General features: G+C 34.9%; 2 long non-coding RNA genes across 2 annotated transcripts; one reads left to right on the top strand and one right to left on the bottom strand.

Moving 5' to 3' along the window:
* Window positions 1-1,179: 1,179 nt before the first annotated feature.
* LOC127847314 (uncharacterized) lies at window positions 1,180-2,617 on the top strand. The gene is made up of 3 exons (XR_008033913.1): window positions 1,180-1,442; window positions 1,835-1,921; window positions 2,421-2,617. It is a non-coding gene; the product is annotated as an uncharacterized LOC127847314 (long non-coding RNA).
* A 2,362-nt stretch (window positions 2,618-4,979) lies between these two features.
* LOC127847313 (uncharacterized) lies at window positions 4,980-7,154 on the bottom strand. The gene is made up of 4 exons (XR_008033912.1): window positions 7,046-7,154; window positions 6,814-6,885; window positions 5,989-6,071; window positions 4,980-5,351 (listed from the first exon to the last, which is right to left on the bottom strand). It is a non-coding gene; the product is annotated as an uncharacterized LOC127847313 (long non-coding RNA).
* Window positions 7,155-19,787: the final 12,633 nt, after the last annotated feature.

Raw genomic sequence — 19,787 nt, 5'->3', positions numbered from 1 at the left:
CCCCCTGGCAGCCATGGTTTTCAACAAACCAAAACCATTTTCGAACACGTTCAAGATATCATTATAACAAATGTTCTGACTAAGTTTCATGAAGATTGGACAATAAATGTGACTTCTAGAGTGTTAACAAGGTTTTACTATAGTCATATTAGGAAAACTGCCCTGCCCCCTGATGGCCATGTTTTTCATCCAACCGGAACAATTTTTAAACTTGTTCAAGATTTTATTGGGACACATGTTCCCACCAAGTTTCATGCAGATTGGACTAAAAATGTGACTTCTAGAGTGTTAACAAGGTTTTACTTTAGCCATATAAGGAAAACTGCCAAGCCCCCTGGCTGCCATGTTTTTCAACCAACCGGAACCATTTTCGAACCCGTCCAAAATATTATTGAGACACATGTTCTAACCAAGTTTCATGAAGATTGGACAATAAATGTGACCTTTAGAGTGTTAACAAGGTAAATGTTGACGACGCACGACGCACAACGCACGACAGACAAAAGGCGATCACAATAGCTCACCATGAGCACGTTGTGCTCAGGTGAGCTAAAAAGCGACATGGTACCTTTTTGCACTAATGGGTCAAAATGATAATTCAGCATGTGCTAGCATGAAACTTATAGAAATGCAACATTGCGTTTTGCAATAACGTTAACCAACCCATGATGGTGTGTGGAAAGTGTTCTTAAAATACAGCACAAGTGATCTGCGATCAGAGACAAATTACCCCTAAACAGAGCCTTGACACATGATTTTTTGCAACACAGTGTTTACAAACACAAATAATACATATATGCAATGGCTACAAACTAGGATTATCCACAGAATATTGGGAACAAACTTCCTTTTTTTAATGGGCTTGTCAGATAGTAATACATGCACTTTTTACAAAATGTCAGAAGAATCAATTACCCATTTATTCTGGGAATGTAATGCTACAAAACTCATAAAAGACATCTCTGAAATCTTAAAAAATGCAAATATTCAATACTTTATTCATTTCAAGGAGGAAAGTACATTTTTCAGTGGAAAAGGAAAGAAGTTATCCCAAATTTTCAGGGATTAAAGGCTAGACTAAGATTTGCTTTAAATGTTTATGCAAACACAACAAGTCAAGCAAATAAAGAAGTTTTTTTAAATGTTATAAGACTAATATGTAATTCATAATTTTATTAAAGGGACTGTCCAATGGATTATTTTCCTGAATTTAGCAGGCTATTATTTTGATATTAATTAATAACATTCGTTAATTTGAACCATATCCAACTCAACCTTTTGCTAAAAACTACAAAACTAAAGAGCAACAGCCAAATTGTATTACGACTTTTGCGTCTACCTTGGGAAATCCCTTTCTATTTGTATTTCGCGCTTCGTGTCACGTGATTCACACACAAACAAACAAAATGGCGGAGGCTTCGAAATCTACAATGAGCGTACCAGTAAGAAAATATGTTTTTTTGATTTAATCAAATATAATATATTAAGATTCCGATCTTATTTTATTTAATTCAACAAGATGAGTTTATCTGCCGTTGAATGTTAGCGGATTGTTGGTCTTTACCTTGCAATTCGACGCTAAATGTCGCTGGTTTACAAATTAGACGATAGTAGACGACTCCAATGCATGAAAATGAGAATCAATTTAACGTATTTTGATTTTATGATTTTCTCGTTTTGACTTTTAAATTTTGTGTTGTTTATTTTGCAATGTACGTTTTACATTAACTTTTAAATTTTGCTAATAGAAGCCAGTGGATTCTTCCACAGTAAATTCGTGCCCAGATCCTAGAGCACAAATAAGTCAGTGTATTATTTATGTTTTTTTATTTAGGCCAAAACAGAGGGAGAGATGAGAAGAAGTAAATGCGTGAGACAGCCATCTAAGAGAATGTTGTTGTATTCTCAGGACACAGATTCAGTAAGTTTATTTTAATGCTCTTGTGTGTACACATTTTAATTATGTGCCAGTTATTCGATAAATTCTCCCACCTGGTCAACCGGAGGGGTATAGTGAATTATGTATATCTATTTGTGACCAGATGAACTAAGAAGAAATAATAATATCACCCTTGTCCGCTCTGTGTTGATAAATGCAGGTTTGACTATAACCCATTATGATTTACAAGTTAGAACTATTATTGTAAAGGCCTGAGAGTTGAACAGTCACCTTGGCTAAGAATAGTAGGACTTTTTGCTTTTTTTTTCACAATATTTAGGTCCGAAATCTGTGGATGTAGGCTGTGGTTGCAAATAACATGTAGTAAATCAAGAAGTGCACTATAACTCATGTGATTAGGTCATGACATTGACATCATGATTTTGTCATTTTAGGGTTACTCTTTTTGCTATTATTTGTTAGATTTTCTGCATTACTTGGTTTTTTATCAAATGCATGATGTTTTATTTGTTACACTCAGGATTCAAGTCTACAGAAGAGTTAAGGAAAACGTCCTGCCAGAAAGATCCAGAAAGTTGATACATTAGCAACAATAACTAAGTGGTGCTCTTGTCACAGATGCCCACAATACGAGAGAGTGGAAGATCGAGTTTGCTGTGGGATGGTCCCAGAATTATGCTCAAGTCACAGACCTGTGAGTAAGATTCATGTATTATGAGTTTCTGTAACTGAATATCTTAAGTTTTGCAGCGTCATATTGTGTTATAACAAGGACTAAGAAATGGGTCAATAATGTTCTACCATGCAAACCTATTAAATATCCCATCTTAAAAATTAATCCTGCTATAAAGGCAATTTTGTCATGTGGGAAAATCATTTACTGAATCATTATTGGCTTATTAAAATGAATTTCAGCTAATGCCAACAAAGATGCTAAGTTCTAAGACATTGTGTAGTTGTTTGTCATCTTGCTATTTTATTCAATGCAATTTATGTTTTTACATGAGTAAAGAAAGGATTACTCTTTTTTTGCTTAAAAATTGTTAAGTTTGCATACCATTTCAATATTTTGTACTACCTGTTTTTATTTTTATTTTTTATATCTTTTGCTTTTATTCAATTTTAAGTTTGCATTTTGATTTTTTATATTATGCCCCCCTTCGAAGAAGAGGAGGTATGTTGTTCGCTCATGTCGGTCAGTCGGTCCGTCCGTCCACCGAATAGTTTCCGGATGATAACTCAAGAAAGCTTACGCCTAGGATCATGAAACTTCATAAGTTCATTGATCACGACTCGCAGATGACCCCTATTGATTTTCAGGTGACTAGGTCAAAGGTCAATGTCACAGTGACAAAAAACGTATTCACACAATGGCTGCCACTACAACTGACAGCCCATATGTGGGGCATGCATGTTTTACAAACAGCCCTTGTTTATTTTTTTATTTGGAGTCATTTTGTTTCACACTTGATATTTGTTAGATTAGGTTTCTTAAAATACATTTTAAACATGACATATGCTAATGCATGATTAAACATTTCGAAATCAATAAAAAGCAACAAGTTGCTGTTGAAATTAAAAAAAAATAGTATCTTATTATTGTTCAACCATGTTTTGTATATTGTGTGCTTTCTTTATGTAGTAACCTGCGCAGACCGTCTACATTTTAGCTCAGCCGATTTTTTCCTATCTATTAAATTGATATACAATTGAGGTATTTTATTCAGTGTGATATGAACTTGATCCATGCATTGAAGTTTGATTTTTTTTTACAAATTTTGTATTATATTCATCTGGTGTCAGAAAATGGATCGAACTCAATACATGCACATAGAAATGTGACAGGAGTTGAGAACTCATTGAAGTTGGTTCGAGTGTATGATGCTGGCATTTAATTATTTAGGTGATTTGCATTTCAAATGAGTATGGCCATTAAAAAGTATTAAATGTTGATGTGTAAATAGAACACTGAGGCATATCTGGATACACTATCACATTCATAGTATCGATAATTAAAGAGGAAACTACTCTCGAGGTCAATTATAAGAGGCTTAGAGACATTGACTACAATGGTTTTATTAAATACAGGTAATAAAGAAGGCAATGAAAAACACATATCGATAATCAAACAAAAAACTAAACATTTTGTAAGAAAAATTGTGTTTTTTACATGTGTAACAAGAAACCGGTGTAGACTGGTGATGCTCCCCAAAAGTGTTTTTTTGTCACAATATTGCACTATATATTCAGATAAAAGGAAACGTCTTAAGGGGCATAACTGTGGACAAAATTATACGATGGATGGATTAAAGCTTCATTGAATTCCGGTCAGTAGTTGGGGAGAAATAGCCTGGACAAGAATTGCACTATATGTACAGTTTATAGAAAATTTCAAAGGGCCATAACTCTGTGAAAAATCATCCGACCAGAACCGGCTGATAATATGCACATCTCCTGTTGGTAGTGAAGCTTCCCATCAAGTTTCATAGAATTACTGTAATAAGTTGCTGAGAAATAGCTCGGACAAGCATTGCACTATATGTGCAATGGAAAATTTCAAAGGGCCATAACTCTGTGAAAAATCATCGGATGAGAACCGGCTGATAATATGCACATCTCCTCTTGGTAGTGAAGCTTCCCATAAAGTTTCATAGAATTCCAGTCATTAGTTGCTGAGAAATAGCCCGGACAAGAATTGCACTATATGTACAATGGAAAATTTCAAAGGGCCATAACTCTGTGAAAAATCATCTGAAGAGAACCGGCTGATAATATGCACATCTCCTCTTGGTAGTGAAGCTTCCCATAAAGTTTCATTGAATTCCGGTCATTACTTTCTGAGAAATAGCCTGGACAAAAATTGTGCACAGACGGACACACGGACAGACAGACGAAGCGGCAACTATATGCTCCCCCCAAAATAAATTTTGGGGGAGCATAAAAATGTATTGATAAAAAACGCACAAAATATAACATAAAAAAAATATTTTATGCTAAATTCAATATTAAAACTTCCTAAAAAATGTAATTGCATTGTACAACCAAGAGCATTCATTATTTATAACATAATGTTAGATTGTACATTTTCAAAACACTTCTAAAATTATATTTACACTAAAGATGTGAAACTTAATAGTTATCTAACAAAGATAACTTCTGCGTCAACTTCAAATGAATATCAAACACGTCTTGGGCAACAATTCATTTTTTCGCTTTTCTCAATCTAGAGACATGCTGATCTCCAAGTATTGATGTAGGTGGAGGGGTGACGGGGGCTATAGTTGACCTAATTCTTTTGGAGTCTTCAGGCAGCTGTTCACATTTGCCACTTATTCTTTTCTTGCCTATGGTGAATTCATTTATAACTTCAGTGATCAAACCGGTTATGTATGTTTTTTTCACAGGCCTTGTGCTCCAATTACAAGCAGCTTTTGAGTACACCTTTTTTCTCCTGAAAGATTGTTTTATAACTGACATGATGTTTGAAAAAATGAAATGACAATTGCTAAAACAAAACAAAAGAATAAAGATCTATAGACAATATATATGCCATAATATAAATTTACTGATTCAGTCCATACTTTGCTGCAGTAGTTCTTTTATGACAGGAGCATTGTTTGCAAAATGTATACTTATTATTCATATCACATGAATGTGTCAAATTTGAGCTTAAATACATCATGTTTGTAAATTCAATTTAATTATTAATAATAAAAACTTTCAATAAGTAATCATAAATCTGTAAATTGATCCTTACAATTCAAAATTTAATAAAAACAGGAAATGTGTTTGTCAGAAACACTATCTCCCCTACTGCGCCACTTTGATTTTTTTTTTTTATCATTTGGTAGGTTCAGATGAACTCTTTAAAGCTTATTACTTCTCTTGAATTTGTTTTTTTTTTACCTTGACCTTGAAGGATTATCTTGACCTTTCACCACTCAAAATGTGCAGCTCCATGAGATACAACTGCATGCCAAATATGAAGTTACTATCTTCAATATTGCAAAAGTTATGGCAAAATGTTAAAGTTTGACGCAAACAAACACACAAACCAACATACAGGGCGAAAACAATAATATAAATACCTCTCATTTCCTTCTTTGTCCAACAAAACAGGACGATTCAAGTGTTTTGAATAATCTATTGCTGCTAACTGACACCTGCACAGCTGAAAAAAATAATTTTAGAAATGAAACTCAGAAAATATCATGCAACTCATCATGTGAAAATCTGCCTTTAGGACTTTGATGATGTTACACTAGATATGAACTAATTCAACACCAATGACTTGACATATTCATAATCAGAATTCATTTCTTGATTAACTACTAGTTGTTTAAACATCCTGTGAACAAAACTACAAAAATCCTGTTCATAAATAATTTTACTATCACATGATGAAACAAGAGCACCGCGTTACGGGTGCCACGCTAGGCTTCGAAAGCTTGTCATAATTTTTTTTTAGAGGTCACAGGGACATTGACCTTTGACCTTGTGACCGAAAAATGGGTGTGGCGTGTAGAACTCATCAAGGTGAATCCACATTTGAAGTTTCAAAGTTGTAGGTGGAATCACTTTGATTGTAGAGCAAAATGTAAAAGTTTTAGCACGACGCCGGCGGACAACACGACAACGAGCAGCTGGCTGACGACACAACAACGACGAGCTGGCTATGACAATACCTCGGGTTTTCTCCGAAAACAGCCGAGCTAAAAATATATTCATATTTTAGTCATTCAGGCAGTTTATTACGAGACTTGTCACAAAGGGTACATCATTTTTACACTATTAAAATGTAAATTCTCAAAAAGAAAGAGCATAAATTCCTTTGTTCAATGAATGAGCATGTGTTCATAAAAAAAGAAACACTTTAACAAGTGTATTTTTTAAACATTTAACTTTTTATTTACCTGAAAGCATTTCGCTTTGGTTTGGAGCGTATCAAAAGATGATTGTTGAAGCTCTCTAGTTCAGAAGTAGTTCTGAAATTTAAAAGCATTGTACATTTCTAAAACACATCTTTTATACTTATAAGGGTTTGTGTGTGTGTAAGTCAAATCGTGTTCATTATATAGCAAAATAATTAAGGGAATTTATAGAAAAGTAGCTATGAAACACAAACTGAAAATGAAGAAGACTTACGCATCGATCAATATTTCCATCATTTTCTCGTCCTTTTCAATCCCAGTAGCTTCTTTAACTCTTCTCCATCGATCACACTGAATACCAATGTCTATTATCCTTTCCCTTTATATATATATATATATATATATACATATTTACACTCATGAACTAATTATATTCCTTTTTTATAAATATTTCTTTTATACAGAAACTAACGACCACGCACTATTTTTTATTTTTTTTTATACATGTTATTCATGTCTTTAAACTCGTTTTTAACACAACTCTCTCATCTTAATAGGCAAGATCCATTATACATTATCCGTTATTTCTTTTTACTTCTTCTTTCTATGGAATATTCATCTGTTTGTATCCCTAATTTTTGTTTTCTATTTTTGTTCGTATGTGTAAACATCTTACGTCTTATAGTAGAAACCAACTGGATATGTTTTAAAAAAGAAACTAACTGGACATGCACACACAAACTATCATTAAAATCACCCTCCACCTTTTTAAATGATTAAATTATGTACTTTAAATGTTAAAGGGCTAAACAACAAAGACAAACGCATTAAAATCTTCAAATGGTTAGACGACAAAAAATATAGTATATGCCTTTTACAAGAAAGTCACTTGACACATACTTTAGCACAAACCTTAAAAGATGAATGGGACGGAGAAATCTATCTCAGTGGAGAACATACTAATAAACAAGGCATTGCCTTTCTGATAAAAAATAATATAGGGGTCACAGTCGATAACTTTAAGGAAATAATAATTGGCAGACAAGCAAGTATAGATATCAAAATACACGAAACACAAATAACATTAATCAACGTCTACGGCCCTAACATAGACGATTCCACATTTTACGAAACATTACAATCCTTTATAATCAATAACCAAGATAAAAATATTATAATCGGTGGTGATTTCAATACTGTCCTGAACCCATTATTAGATAAAAAGAATGGAAACCTTTATACTCATATTAAAAATAGAAACATTCTAAACAACATAATTGAAAACTACAATATGATAGATATCTGGCGTACAATATACCCAAACGAAAGCAAATTCACCTGGCACTCAAACACAAAACCAACAATATTTTGTAGATTAGACTTTTTTTTAATATCTGAATCTCTTTGCAACATAATTGATACATGTAACATAAAACCAGGATTTATGACTGACCACTCTCTAGTTGAACTTAAACTGCACAATATACAACCTGAAAGAGGCCCAGGATACTTTAAAATTAACAACAGCATCTTATTAGATACACAATATCAAACACAAATAAAACAGGAAATATTAAATACAGTTCAAAATAATAAAGATGCAAACCCTAACACCTTATGGGAAGTAATTAAAGGAAATATACGTAACACAACAATAAGATACACATCATTTAAACAAAAAGAAACACACAAACTTGAAAATGAAACCATCAAAACCATTGAAACACTTGAAAAACAATTGCATCAAACAAACACAAATGATACCACCGACATTGAAAATGAAATAACATTAAAAAAACAAATATTAGATGGAATTTATCATACACATCTCAATGGAATAATACTAAGAGCGCGTGCACAGCATGTTGAACACAATGAAAAAAATACAAAATATTTCGCAAACATTGAATAACGTAGAAGTGAACAAAAAACTGTACACAAATTAGTAGTCAATGGCAAAGATATAACAAACAGAACTCAAATACTAGAAGAACAACGTTTATTTTTCGAAACCCTCTATAAACGAAAAAATGTTGAAAATAACACCAGTTTTAAAAATACACATCACGCTTTAAACCAGGAGGAAAAACAACTGTGCGACGGATTGCTTAATGAATATGAATGTGGATTAGCTCTAAAAGAAATGCAAAATAACAAAAGCCCAGGATCTGATGGCATCACAATCGAATTTTATAAAATATTCTGGAATGATATAAAAACACATCTAATTAATTCACTTAACTATTCATTTAACAACGAAAACTTAACTACGCTACAAAAACAAGGTATTATATCACTTATTCCAAAACCCGGAAAAAACTTAGAATCCTTATCAAACTGGCGCCCTATTAGTTTACTAAACAATGATTATAAAATTGCAACAAAAAGTATAGCAAACAGAATAAAAAAAATATTACCATCAATCATTTCAAAATCTCAATCTGGTTTCATAAAAGGACGTTACATTGGTGAAAACGTTCGTCTTATCCAAGAATGCATTAACTATTTCAACAATTCATATAATCCTGGTCTAATATTCTTTGCAGACTTTGAAAAGGCATTCGATTCGCTTGATCATTCATTTATGTTCTCTTGCTTAGAAAATATGAACTTTGGTGAAAGTCTCATTCAATGGGTCAAACTATTCTATACCGATATTAACAGTATAATCATTAACAATGGCTTCTTTTCGAACAGTTTTAACATCGAACGAGGGGTTCGACAAGGATGTCCACTCTCATCATCGCTATTTATTATTTGCATCGAGTATCTATCACATCACATCCAATCAAATAAACACATAAAAGGCATATCACTAGAACCTGACGAAGAAATCAAACAATCCCTATTTGCTGACGATGCAACTTATTTTTTAAATGACAATTACGATTCTTTCCATAACCTAATAGAGTCGCTAACCCTTTACGGAATGACATCGGGTCTTAAACTAAACAAAAGTAAATGTACTGTGCTTCGAGTAGGTTAATTAAAACAAAGTAATGTTCAATATAAAAAAGAAATGAAATTTAATTGGACATCCGAAGAAGCCACAACGTTAGGAATTACTTTCACAAATAATGAAAAGGATACAGTTCTTAAAAACATACTACCTAAATTACAGAATTTTAAAAACTGCTTAAAATCATGGCATCATCGTAAACTTACACTAATCGGAAAAAACACAGTATTGAAAACGTTTGCACTTCCTAAATTAATATATGTTTTAACAGTTCTCCCAAATCCACCAAATGATGTTATTAACGATATAAAATCAGCAATATTTAATTTCATATGGGACGGTAAGCCTGATAAAATAAAAAGAACTCAGTTAATTCAATCTGTAGAAAATGGAGGTATCCAATTAACGAACATTGACTCATTCTTGAATGCAATCAAATGCAGCTGGGTTAAAAGATACCTAGATAATACCAATACGAGTAAATGGAAATTATTCTACCAGAAAATCCTAAAAAAAAATGGTGACTCCTTAATCTTTGAATGTAACATCAGCAATACTATCTTACATGAAATTGCAAACGAAAACATATTTCTGTCTGATGTTCTATCAGCATGGAGTGATGTCACTCATAACTTAGAAACCCAAACCAGCAGTAAAACAATTTTATGGAACAATAAAGACATAACTTCAAACAATAAGACGTTTTTCTATAAAGCCTGGTTTGAACGAAGCATTAAGTATGTCGACCAATTATATGACTACAGAATTAAGGATTTCTACTCTTTTGATAATATATGCTACATATACGGAACATCTTCAAATCATTTTCTGAAGTACTACACACTTATCAAAAGCATACCCATACACATTAAATCTGAAATCAATACAAATAATACACCATGTACTCAAACAACATTTGTAGAAAACATACTTGGAAGAAAAAACAAAACAAATCAAATATTTTACACACTACACATTAAAAACCCTACAGAAAACTCCAAAATCCAAAATAAATGGCAAGTCCATTTTGGAGAAAATGAACTTAATTGGAAACACATATTTACCATGCCATATAAAGCAACTATTGAAAGCACACTGAGAAATTTTCAATATAAATACATCCATAGAATTATAGCTACAAATAAATATCTCTATAAATGCAAATTATCTAACTCAAATCTGTGTGACTTCTGCAGTGAAAACATTGAAACTATAGAACATCTTTTTTGGGAGTGCAAACACATACAGCCTATTTGGAATCAATTAATATCTTTTCTTGAACAACATCAACTTAACGTTAAACTATCTTTCTTAAATGTAAGTTTCGGAATTAACTCATTGAAATCAATAGACTGTAATAATATTGTGAATTTTATGGTTATATTGATGAAATATTTTATCTTAAACATGAAGTACAAAAAACAAGTACCAAATTTTAATTGCTTTGTCGCTAGTCTTAAACTAAAAATCCAGATTGAGAAAGAAATAGCCCTCAGTAATGACACATTACAAATCTTTGAACAAAAATGGAATCGGATTAAATTCTCATAATGTTTTGTCCACTTATATACATTTCACTCTAATGTTAGTTTATCTCTCTTAAATAGTTTTGTTTATTTTTATTTTTTTAATTTTATTTTTCAATCTGACAAGATCGTTGTGAATATAAAACAAAAAACACAAGTCCAGTATGCTTTCTTCCGACTTTATACAACTCATCATTTTTCATAACTATTCCTCCGTTGTGCTTTTCTTTTCTCTCTAAAAAAATAAATATATATTAGCATATCTTGTAAAACATGTCTGAACTTTATTGCTTTGTAAATCACTATGTTGTATGATCATATACATGTTTACATTGTATGTATGATATTGAATAAAAAAAAAAAAATCCTTTCCCTTTTATTACGCCTGTACCTTGCATCTCTTGTTTTTTTTTAGTCTTAGCGCTAGCACTTGTTTTTGTTCGAACCATCTTGAATTCTTTTCGACCGCATATTCGTATTTGTGAAAAGTGATTTTCCAATAAAAATATTGATTTAAATATGAAGTATATTTTATTGGTTTATCAAAAATATTCAATGAAAATCAATTATTTGCTCAACAAGCTAAATCTCTTTCTTTAGAAATAATGTAATTTCTATGCCAAAAATAAATGACAGTACCATGTACCACGTGACTTGTCAGCTGATTTTCAGCTACATTTATTTTTAGGTCAAAAACGTCGAGCGGCGTTTTTGAAATATAATATGGAATTCCCATCTGCTTGGGCTTATGTGTTGGTTTGTGTGATACTTCCTTTAGTCTGCTTTGAGTTTTTATATCCTTAAATCAAAGGCGATAATCGTTTTTAGCCGGATTTTTTTCGAAAAAATCTCGGCTTATAGATTGATGTTGTCGGGCGGGCGGGGGGGGCGGGCGGGCGGGCGGGGTGGCGGCGTGCTCGAAAATGTTAAAGTTCTTATTTCATGGTATAACTTTGGTATGCTTGGACCTAGAGTCTTCAAACTTGACATGAAGGTTGGCCAGGATTAACAGATGACCACTGGTCATTTCAAGGTCATTCATTTGAAGGTCAAGGTCACTGTGACCTTCAATATAAAAAATGTTAAAGTTGTTATAACTTTGGTATGCTTGGACCTAGAGTCTTGAAACTTGACATGAAGGTTGGCCATAACTAGTTAGTAACCACTGGTCATTTCAAGGTCATTCATTTGAAGGTCAAGGTCACTGTGACCTTGAATGTAAAAATGTTAAAGTTCTTATTTCATGGTATAACTTTGGTATGCTTGGACCTAGAGTCTTCAAACTTGACATGAAGGTTGGCCAGGATTAACAGATGACCACTGGTCATTTCAAGGTCATTCATTTAAATGTCATTCATTTGAAGGTCAAGGTCACTGTGAAAGGTATGTGAAAGCAAAACAATAAATAGTATTATTTCATCTAAGTTTATTTTCTTACATTTGATAATGAAATTGATGGAAACTTCAAACAATATGTTACTAATTTGCTAATAAAAAAATTGAGATCAAACTTTCCTAATTGTCAATTCAAGTTCATATTTGTGACCTTAAATGTTATTGTTGTTCATGTATATGCATGCATTCAAAACATAACACAAGGTTTGCTCATGCCTTGAAAAGTACTTACATTTCATTTTGACCTTTGAACAATATTTCAGTAATTTAAGTATTGCATTGACAAAAACACGAAAGGTACTTTCCTGTCATTTAAATCAAAAATCCGGCTTCAATGCGGTCATCTCCGACCGCGGAACTCTTGTTAATATCTAAAACAATAATTTTATATTTTGTTCAGACCATAATCCATTGGACAGTCTCTTTAATGCAAAAATAAATGTTGTCAACCAAGCAACTCACATTATATATGTAATATATTATATATGCAATTGTAAATTGCATTAAAACATGCTGTTTACTTAGCAACCATCATAATGTAGGTAACTTGAAATTGTGATTGCTTGCATTATTTTAAGTTATTTTTGTATTCTAAATGGCAATTGATTGTATTGTAAAAAATGCACTTTATATGTAAAATCACATGTTTGTTCATAATGTCCATTATAAATACATGAATAACTAGCAAATCTTACAGTATACAGTTTTATGTTATAAGAACTCTGTAAGCAAAGATGTTAATTGAAGGGAAGTTGTAAATCTGAAAACTTTTTTGTTAAGAATCACTTGTGGTATACATAAATATGTATAAAATAAGTAAAGTTAACTGTGTTAAAAAGTAAGAATGAAGTATACTGTAATTCAGTTTGTGTATTGATAGTTATTACACAGTAAACACACATGATATATGGTAAAATAAGTATGTGTATTTACATGTCTTTGTAAATTGATGGTATATGACATTAATACAATCATTGATACATGAAAAAAGGGTTACAAGGTGAAACTATTTGATTAAGTTTAGAAATGTTAAGGAGCTACACCAGTTTGATACTTAACTGTATAAATCAACTTGTGCATGCACCTGTATATTTGCCTGAGGTTTTATTCTTGAAGACTGTCTTCTCATTTATAAAAATTAGTATTACATGTATATCGCATTCTGTGCACTAATATATATTATAGCATATTGTTGTTCCTTGCTGTTTCCTACCCTGATATACTTTTATAATTGCCATTTAAACTTTAAAACCTATGAGTTTCGCAAAGGTGGTCATTCCGGCAGTGCATTTTTGCGCTCTCTTTGAATGCAATACGTTCTATCTGGCAGGGTAGCAAGGTAGGTGAGCAAAAACCATGTCTGTACATCTTCTTTCAATGTTATCTTGTTTTGTAAGGCAAGAAAAACCTTTCAAAACATATGATGTATGCAATAAGTATAATGCTCCTGACAAATAATTATATAGTGGTATACATTTATTAGGGTTGGACATGAATATTCAAATATTTTCAAACAGCTGAATATTTGAATCCAAATTCATATTTGAATAATTGATTTGTATGCACAAAAACTTCCTACAAGTCCTGCGTTTGTAAAACACAGGATTTTTGCTAAGAAGTCTTCCTTTAAACAAAAAATACCATAAATGCGGAAGGTGTCATTCCCCTTATAAGCCTGTGTGGTCTGCACAAGTTTATCTGGATCAACACTTCATGCACATGCATTAAGCCCAGTTTTTCTAGACACGTCTTATTAAAATATGATTGACTTTAACTGAAGCGTCTATGTAAGTGGAAGCCTTCCCATTACTTTAAACATATTTATTTGGCTGGATTGCATTAAAAGCCTTAGGCTTAATGAAATGCTCTCGAGTCCGTTTCCAGGGAAGAATCAGTACTTGGTGTCTTTAGGGAAGATCTAAAGACAACTCACAAATGTGAACTGCACATCTTAATATGGGAAGACACTTAACGCCTATTTTTTGTCTAGAACGAGGCTCATATAGTCATTAAATACTTTGAGAATATAAACAGCAGCAAATTTTATAAATAACATATTTTAAGTTTTAATACCATAAATGAATGTCATTTGATTTTACTGAGCACTATGCTTATATTCACAACATATGTCCTAGTTTCATTGTTAAGGGCGAATTCAAATCACACAAGGAAAACACAAGACACACGTACCGCATAACAATATTGGAATATCATCCTCATATCAAATAAGGGACAAAATTGTCACAAAACCAGGCCCTGTGTTCACAAAACGATTTTGCAATTGAAAATCGATTTTAACTGACATCGATTTTCTTTTTTGCTTTTCAACTACAATGGAAATCAATTTTCAATGACAAGCAAAATCGATTTTCAGTTGCTAAAAATGTTTTGTGAACACGGGGCCAGGTTTTCAATTTGAAAAAGTCTGATAAAGGGAGACAACTCAAACTGAACTGATTGTGTATAATTAAACCTTTGTTTCAAAATAAATCTTTTTTTAGTCCTGGTGACCTTGACCTTGCTATCTCATAAAAATTGTGAGAAGGGTAACTGACTACCCTGATATGATTGAAATAACATCGTAAAATGTGATAAAACCGACTAAACAAAACATGAAGACATCTTGACTGCTGAATTTGTATTGACAAATATAAAAACAAGTCCCAATAATATAATTAACAATTTTAAATCATCAGCATTCAACAAATTACATATAATATATAAACAAAAATGTGCACAAGAAATATCTTTAAAACGATACACAGCGATGATGTTTTTTTTGTGAAAAAGATAATCAGTCACATCAATCAGATAAATAAACATCGAATTGACTTTTGTCAATTAAGATTTTTGCTGTCCAAATTTAAGCTACATCACACCCACATCAATATTGATACCGGTGCTGTCCCAGTTTAAGTGATTTTTATTTTTATCTCCATAATATATATTTTTGATTATTTACCTATACATAACATGGCCAAATACTAATAAAAAAATTAAAAAGAGTTCCGCGGTCAGAGATATTTGCCCCCCCCCCCCAAAAAAATGGCTTTGCGCTAGTGACTCCAATTTCAATAGGTGTCATCTACTGTTAAAGGCTAATGCACATTTGAAGTATCGAGCCAATCCGTCAAATAAAAGGAGAATTATTGATCGGAAACATTTTTCACACTTATTATGACAGTGACCTTCACCTTTTACCTAGTGACCAAAATTTCAATAGGGATCATCTACTGTTCAATGCACATTGGAGGTATCGATCCAATCGGTTGATTCATTTACGAGTTATTGATCTGAAACGATTTTCACACTTATTGTGACAGTGACCATCACCTTCGACCTAGTGGCCCTAATTTTATTAGAGGTCATCTACTGTCCCAGTACAATGCACATGGAAAGTATCAAGCCAATCGGTCAATTCGTTGACAAATTATTGATCAAAAACGAACTGGCTGGCCGACCAACAGATCTACCAACATCCAGCAAAACAGTTGAAAAAAACATGTTGTGAAAAAATGAACTTTTTTATATTTGCTCTGTGTGCCGCGCTTGGATGATGAGCCCAAAAGCGGTCCTTGACAAAGGAAAGCTGGATGTGTTGATAGGTAAATCGCAATTTCACTTACAAGTTATTGTATTAATAGTTTGAAATAGTTGAGTCCAAAATAAAGATGGAATTATACGATTAGTGATCCTGGGCTAGGCCTGATAACAGAGGATCTCAGTACCTTGCTAGGCCTGATAACAGAGGATCTCAGTACCTTGCTAGGCCTGATAACAGAGGATCTCAGTACCTTGCTAGGCCTGATAACAGAGGATCTCAGTACCTTGCTAGGCCTGATAACAGAGGATCTCAGTACCTTGCTAGGCCTGATAACAGAGGATCTCAGTACCTTGCTAGGCCTGATAACAGAGGATCTCAGTACCTTGCTAGGCCTGATAACAGAGGATCTCAGTACCTTGCTAGGCCTGATAACAGAGGATCTCAGTACCTTGCTAGGCCTGTCAATAACAGAGGATCTCAGTACCTTGCTAGGCCTGATAACAGAGGATCTCAGTACCTTGCTAGGCCTGATAACAGAGGATCTCAGTACCAGGCCTGATAACAGAGGATCTCAGTACCTTGCTAGGCCTGATAACAGAGGATCTCAGTACCTTGCTAGGCCTGTCAATAACAGAGGATCTCAGTACCTTGCTAGGCCTGTCAATAACAGAGGATCTCAGTACCTTGCTAGGCCTGATAACAGAGGATCTCAGTACCAGGCCTGATAACAGAGGATCTCAGTACCTTGCTAGGCCTGATAACAGAGGATCTCAGTACCAGGCCTGATAACAGAGGATCTCAGTACCAGGCCTGATAACAGAGGATCTCAGTACCAGGCCTGATAACAGAGGATCTCAGTACCAGGCCTGATAACAGAGGATCTCAGTACCAGGCCTGATAACAGAGGATCTCAGTACCAGGCCTGATAACAGAGGATCTCAGTACCAGGCCTGATAACAGAGGATCTCAGTACCAGGCCTGATAACAGAGGATCTCAGTACCAGGCCTGATAACAGAGGATCTCAGTACCAGGCCTGATAACAGAGGATCTCAGTACCAGGCCTGATAACAGAGGATCTCAGTACCAGGCCTGATAACAGAGGATCTCAGTACCAGGCCTGATAACAGAGGATCTCAGTACCAGGCCTGATAACAGAGGATCTCAGTACCAGGCCTGATAACAGAGGATCTCAGTACCAGGCCTGATAACAGAGGATCTCAGTACCAGGCCTGATAACAGATGATCTCAGTACCAGGCCTGATAACAGAGGATCTCAGTACCAGGCCTGATAACAGAGGATCTCAGTACCAGGCCTGATAACAGAGGATCTCAGTACCAGGCCTGATAACAGAGGATCTCAGTACCAGGCCTGATAACAGAGGATCTCAGTACCAGGCCTGATAACAGAGGATCTCAGTACCAGGCCTGATAACAGAGGATCTCAGTACCAGGCCTGATAACAGAGGATCTCAGTACCAGGCCTGATAACAGAGGATCTCAGTACCAGGCCTGATAACAGAGGATCTCAGTACCAGGCCTGATAACAGAGGATCTCAGTACCAGGCCTGATAACAGAGGATCTCAGTACCAGGCCTGATAACAGAGGATCTCAGTACCAGGCCTGATAACAGAGGATCTCAGTACCAGGCCTGATAACAGAGGATCTCAGTACCAGGCCTGATAACAGAGGATCTCAGTACCAGGCCTGATAACAGAGGATCTCAGTACCAGGCCTGATAACAGAGGATCTCAGTACCAGGCCTGATAACAGAGGATCTCAGTACCAGGCCTGATAACAGAGGATCTCAGTACCAGGCCTGATAACAGAGGATCTCAGTACCAGGCCTGATAACAGAGGATCTCAGTACCAGGCCTGATAACAGAGGATCTCAGTACCAGGCCTGATAACAGAGGATCTCAGTACCAGGCCTGATAACAGAGGATCTCAGTACCAGGCCTGATAACAGAGGATCTCAGTACCAGGCCTGATAACAGAGGATCTCAGTACCAGGCCTGATAACAGAGGATCTCAGTACCAGGCCTGATAACAGAGGATCTCAGTACCAGGCCTGATAACAGAGGATCTCAGTACCAGGCCTGATAACAGAGGATCTCAGTACCAGGCCTGATAACAGAGGATCTCAGTACCTTGCCACACCAAGATCCAAACCTGCCACCTTTGACTAGGCCTGATAACAGAGGATCTCAGTACCAGGCCTGATAACAGAGGATCTCAGTACCTTGCAGGCCTGATAAAAGAGGATCTCAGTACCTTGCAGGCCTGATAACAGAGGATCTCAGTACCAGGCCTGATAACAGAGGATCTCAGTACCTTGCCGCACTAAGATCCACAGGGCTAGGCCTGATAACAGAGGATCTCAGTACCTTGCCACACCAAGATCCAAACCTGCCACCTTTGACTAGGCCTGATAACAGAGGATCTCAGTACCTTGCCGCACCAAGATCCAAACCTGCCACCTTTGACTAGGCCTGATAACAGAGGATCTCAGTACCTTGCTACACCAAGATCCAAACCTGCCACCTTTGACTAGTGCTCCTCAGGGCTAGGCTTAATAACAGAGGATCTCAGTACCTTGCTACACCAAGATCCAAACCTGCCACCTTTGACTAGTGCTCCTCAGGGCTAGGCCTGATAACAGAGGATCTCAGTACCTTGCAACACCAAGCCTGATAACAGAGGATCTCAGTACCTTGCCACACCAAGGCCTGATAACAGAGGATCTCAGTACCTTGCCACACCAAGGCCTGATAACAGAGGATCTCAGTACCTTGCCACACCAAGGCCTGATAACAGAGGATCTCAGTACCTTGCAACACCAAGCCTGATAACAGAGGATCTCAGTACCTTGCAACACCAAGGCCTGATAACAGAGGATCTCAGTACCTTGCAACACCAAGGCCTGATAACAGAGAAACTCAGTACCTTGCAACACCAAGACCTGATAACAGAGAAACTCAGTACCTTGCCACACCAAGACCTGATAACAGAGAAACTCAGTACCTTGCAACACCAAGATCCAAACCTGCCACCTTTGACCCCCAACATGCCCTTAATTGGTTCTGATCATATTATTTTACAGAATATTCAATGAATTTTCATATAACTAATTTTATTTTAACAGTGAAACTAGTTTTATCAATTAAAACAATATTTTTTTAAATGAAAATGCATGTAATAATAAATAATATGCATACATAGCACATTTTATTTGACAATATTCCACAGGGATAAATTATCCAAGCACGTTCAAAAGTGTACTATTGCCAAATTTGGACCCTGCCTTTTTCAAATCCTAGCTGGGGCCCTGGATTAGATAAAAAGTTTGAAAAAGCAATTAATTCTACATAAGTTGTTAACAGTATTTGCAATAGGTGAACTGTAGTTGTACTCAATATCAATTTGCATTTCAGATTATGACAAAGGATGGGGGAGAATCATGGACCTGAACAATACTGTGATAGAGAGGAATTCCTACTCAAGAAAGCAGTTTAAAAACGCATTCAATATGAAACAGTGAACTTTTTTATTTTGGCCGTGTATAAGAACAGTTTGTTTTTTAAAAAGTGCTT

Source organism: Dreissena polymorpha, chromosome 10, assembly GCF_020536995.1.
Source record: "Dreissena polymorpha isolate Duluth1 chromosome 10, UMN_Dpol_1.0, whole genome shotgun sequence".
NCBI classification, from domain to species: domain Eukaryota; kingdom Metazoa; phylum Mollusca; class Bivalvia; order Myida; family Dreissenidae; genus Dreissena; species Dreissena polymorpha.
The sequence above is the reverse complement of the archived record's forward strand: the minus strand, read 5'-3'. Positions and strand labels throughout refer to the sequence as shown.